The following is a 5,076-nucleotide window of genomic DNA, read 5'->3' as shown; positions in this document are numbered from 1 at the left end:
GCAACAGTACCACGATACTTCCATGGGCAGTAAAAATGGGGCTAGTGTCCTTTCATCTCCTTGAACAATATTGATGGTGCAGGTGTTCAAGGACAGTAGCAAACTCAGCACAGTGGTCAGAAACATTCCAGGCAAGACAGATGTAATGACAGACAATTTCAGGGGTCTCTAGGTTCAGTGTTAGGTAGTTGATCTGGCACCTCTACATTCCGAAGGATTATTAGACCTTCAATCTGGACAATCAGGAGAAGCTCTTAACTGTTTGGCTTTGTCTTTCGGACCTTTGGCATAAAGAATGGCCAATAGCCATACCATGTTGAAAGCACTGCTTCTTGTCCGATCAGCGAGTTAAGCAACGTAGGGTCTGGTCAGTACTTGGATGGGTGACTGACTGGGAATACCAGATGCTGTTGGCATCTATGAGATGTCTTCGCATCCATGGTACAAGTCTTGAGGCTATGCCTTCCTGCCGTTCTGTCTGATCGTGTCGACTTTTCGTCCGACATCATGTTGTCCATGTCTTTTGGTCTTGCGTCTTTTTGTCAGGTGATTTTTGTCTGACTTTTGTCCAATTGTAAACAAACTCCTTAGAAAACACTATAAAGAGCCTCATGAAAGGAATCTTATTGCTGTTCTCTTCCTTTTGAGCGGTCATTAAAGGATTGTTATTACCCTTCTCTTTTCTTCTCTTTTACAAGTTGTTATTGTATTGTTAAAAGCTTATGATAAAGTAGTACAGTATACTGTACTCATTCTCTCTCAAGTTTGGTACTGCATACAGAAATTGCTAAAGCGTAATGTAAACTTTCTGAATTTGCCCATCCTGAAATGGCAAAGTTCATTGTGTCGACCAAGAACAAAAGAAAAGTAGTTGATGAAAGTAATTACACCTATGATTTTCATTCAAGCAATATACAGTAAAACTAGGAAAAGAATATTGGAGATGTGAGAAAAGAAGGCTGCGTTCAGTGCGAAATCACATGGTAATGGAAAACAATGAGCCGAAAATTATTTATTTTTCTAGTGAGCACCTTCATCCAGCTGATGTAGATTCGTTAAATGCTAGAAAGGCATTTGCTGAAATAAAGCATGAAGCAGTGGAAAACATAGCAGCAAGTTTGCGTAGCATAACAGCAGCCAAGTTTACGCAACTAACAGAAAATACTTGCTCTCAACTTCATAGGTTGCCCATACTCTCAAGAACTATTCAGAGATGCCGACAAAAAAATTGTGGATTTCAGCTAATGCAGTGGCTAGACATGGTTTTGAAATACCTGACGAATATTGTCGAGGATCAACAGCGCTTACTGTACTAGTATTTGCATCAGAAAGTGCTCTTCAGGATATGGCATCCTATTGTCATTGGTCATGTGATGGAACTTTCAAAATTGTGCCAGAACAGTGGTTTCAACTGTTTTGCATTCTTGTACAAGTTAAAGGTAACAGCTTTCCATGGGTGTCTGCATTACTGCCGAATAAAACAAAGCAGACATATGAATTATTTTTTGAGCAATTGAAAATTATGCAGCCTAATGCAGATCCGCTTGATATCATGGCAGATTTTGAGGTTTCAGTGCACAAGGAAGTTAATTTATCATTCCCTAATTCATCTGTTGTGGCATATTTGTTTCATTTGAGCCAATCAGTGTTTCAAAAAATTACAGATTTAGGGCTCAAAGAAAAATACATACAGACTGAGTTCTTAATTCAGTCTTAAAATTCAGTGTTTTTTAGCATTAGCCTTACTCCCTGTTGAAGATGTTGAAGAGGCTTATGAAGATTTAAAAGATGATGAAGAAATACCTGCTGAATTCATTGCTTCAACTTGACGTGCATAGGCAGTGTGAGAATTCGTGGTGCTAGATGAAGGAAGAACCACTTACATTCGATAGGTGTATGGAATGTGGCATATAATTTGGATCAATTTTAAGTGATCATAATAAATCATTAGTTATATCTTATATATTACTTTTCTTAAATGACTTTTTAAAAATAATTTTCCACTGTATTTTACTTGTATCCTATCAATAAAATTCTCAGTGATTAGTTGATCTTGATATTCCCCTTTTTTTATAATTTATTTACTGGTGATCATAATAAATCATTAGTTACATCTTATTATTTTTCTTAAGTGCTTTTTTTAATACATTTTATCACTGTATTTTACTTGTATCTTATCAATAAAATTCTAAAAGATTTTTTGCTCTTTTATATTCCCCTTTTTTTATAGAGTTTATTTACTAGTGATCATAATAAATTGGACAAAATGTCGCTGGACAGAAAAAAAACCGACAAAAAGATGCAAGACCAAAAGACGTGGACAAAATTGAACAAAAACTATGTCAGACGAAAAGGCATAGCATCCTTTCTGATTTGCTGGGTGTTCAACAGGGTATGATCATTCTGAATCTAAGGACCCTGGTGGCTATGAAGTGACTGCAGGCCGTCTGCATTACCACCTAAAGGACTTGATCTTCAATTCTGAATGCTGACGATTCCTTGTTAGTTCTGGCTCAGCCAAGAAGCGGCATCCAAGTGCATCATTTCATTTGACTTCATGTGATGATCAAATGGGCGTACTCCACAGCTGAAGTGGTGGACACAGTATGTTCCAGGCGAAATTTCGCAAGGTCAGGGTATTGGTCTGCCCTAGCTTTCAGGAAGAGCCTGTCAGACAGGTATTAAGGACTGGAATGTGGTCATGACAGACCACATTTTCCTCCATTTTACCTTTGGGACGTTGCCCATAGATCCTTGGACATTTTTTCCTTGGGTTCTGTGGTGGCTCCTCAGCAGTCATGTACTGTACAGTAGTTCACCCAGCTCCCCTTGAAGGATAGGTGGCATCTCGCCGAAGGTTTATACCCTTCCTCTCCCAGTGGGGAGAGGGACAATTAGCAAGCCGTCACATACTGAATGGGCATGCATGCAGGTGTTCTAGATGACTGAGTATCCTATCTATAATCTAGCTCAGTTTGGATAATAGATGCCAGTCTTACCTTCTCTCTAGCAAGGGGAGAGAGGGACTGACAATGAATAAACCCATATTATCTCTGACAATATGGGTTCATCCCAGACTTTCTTTGAATCAATGATGCTCCATCCCATTAATTATGAAAGGCTCAGAAGTCTGGCAGTTGAACATCACATATGTTCAACAGATCAGAAGGCATGGGTCTCCTTCCTATGCTCTTACATGACCAGGAAGAGAAGCCCAAGGTGATGAACTACCTATCAGTTCAGAGATTTGCTCAGAATCCTCCCACTAGAAGTAACCAAAAGTCCCATATTTAAAGACCAAAGGTTTGTATACAAGTAAGGAACAAATGACAAATTTTACAAATTAATTTGTATTTTCCTAACATTCCTGGGCCAAAAGGTGGTTATGATAAAAAGCCTACCGATGGTAGGAACAAGTTGCACCACCCATCAGAGTCAGTTCAATTCAGTAACCCAGTTTTTTTGGCCCAGGTAAGAGAATGAGGGGTGGAAAGAGGTGGGCCTTTAATGTAAAGACCTCAGAACAAGAGTGATGTTCAATCGTCAGACTTCTGGGCATTTCGAATCCCAAAAGGAATGTAATATCCTTGATTCAAAAAGGTTTGGAGAATCCATAGTGCTGGAAACTATAAAGCCAAGAGTAACCAACTGGTTTGCTCATAATCAGTCCCTCTCTCCCCTTGCTAGAGAGAAGGAAGGTTTTGCATCTACTAATCCAAATGTAGCTAGATTATAGATAGGATACTCAGTCATCTAAATCACCTGCAAGCACGCCTGTCTAGCACGTGACGGCTCGTTCATTGCTCCTCTGCCCACTGGAAGAGGAAGGAAGACAGGACAAAGGGAGGAGGCCAATCCCACACACACCTTCTCCTTGCAGCCGCACACCTTGGGCAAGTTGCATCCTGTCCCTCAAGAGCTGGGGTTAACTATATGACTTATTGAGCATTCACCACAGGATCCAAGGAAAAGGAGTCCAAGGACCTATGAGCAACCTCTCAAATAAAATGGAGATGAATGTGATCTGAACAATTACATTCCATCCTAGTACTTGCCCAACAGGTTCTTCCTGAATGCCATAGACAGACTGATGCCCCTGGCCTTCAAAAGATCTGGTCCCAAACATACTGATGTCCACCAGGAAGTTGCTGAGTACAGTTATTTGATCATCTCACTAGTCAGAGAAATGACAATTTGGACACTTTCTCGGCCAACTCAAAGCTAACAAACGAGTTGTTGACATTGGGCAGAAAGTCTAGTCTTTATAGAGGCAACATAGATGTCATACTGTCACTGGAACCACAGGACCATAGACATGGAATGATCCATCTCACTGACACCTTCAAACATGTCGCCAACTTCACTCCATGACAGTACTCCTTCACCAATGGGTGATAGACCAATCAGTAGACCTGACAGCCAGGTATATCCCAGGCAAGAGGAATGTGGTGGCCGACAAACTTGAGTTGCCAGGGTCAGGTCCTGGGGACAGAGTGGTCCTTACATTAAGAGATAGCTGACAGGCTCTTCCTCCTTTGGGGAAGACCAATGATAGATCTGTTCGCAACAAGGTTCAACAGGAAACTAGAGGTCTTCTGTTCAGTTGTCCCAGACCCTTCGTTGTGGTGGACGACACCTCTACAACACCCTTGGGACAACCTGGAAGTTTATGCCTTCCCTCCCTTTTGCCTGATCCATCAGGTCTTGAACAGGGCAATGATTTCCTGGAATTTCAGGATGACCCTTGTAGTTCCCTGGTGGCCTCACGGAGAGTGGTTCCCTTATCTACTAGCCCTGATGTGAGCAATTCCCAGAGAGATCCCTCCATGGCACAACTCCTCTGCCAGCCTCACGTTGAGAGATATCACCAGTCAGTAAGGTCCCTATCTCTTCTTGGCTGGAGACTATCCAGTACCTCCTGCAAGCAACAGGCTTTTCTCGCAGAGCAGTGACAGAGATGTCCGGCTATCTCGGAAGATCATCCTCAGCTGTGTACCACAGAAAATTGGCCATCTACTGTGATTGGTGTCGACGAAGGGGTCTCTCTCCAGTTGGAGCTTCTATTCAGCAAATAGC

The 5,076-nt window shown here is 41.5% G+C and overlaps 1 pseudogene; it reads left to right on the top strand.

The window, feature by feature from the left end:
* Positions 1–298: 298 nt before the first annotated feature.
* Positions 299–416, top strand: LOC136828910 (5S ribosomal RNA; annotated as a pseudogene).
* The last annotated feature ends 4,660 nt before the right edge of the window (positions 417–5,076 follow it).

The sequence above is a fragment of the Macrobrachium rosenbergii genome, chromosome 3 (assembly GCF_040412425.1).
Source record: "Macrobrachium rosenbergii isolate ZJJX-2024 chromosome 3, ASM4041242v1, whole genome shotgun sequence".
Taxonomy (NCBI): domain Eukaryota; kingdom Metazoa; phylum Arthropoda; class Malacostraca; order Decapoda; family Palaemonidae; genus Macrobrachium; species Macrobrachium rosenbergii.
Note: the sequence above shows the minus strand (reverse complement) of the source record. Positions and strands in the feature narration are given on the sequence as shown.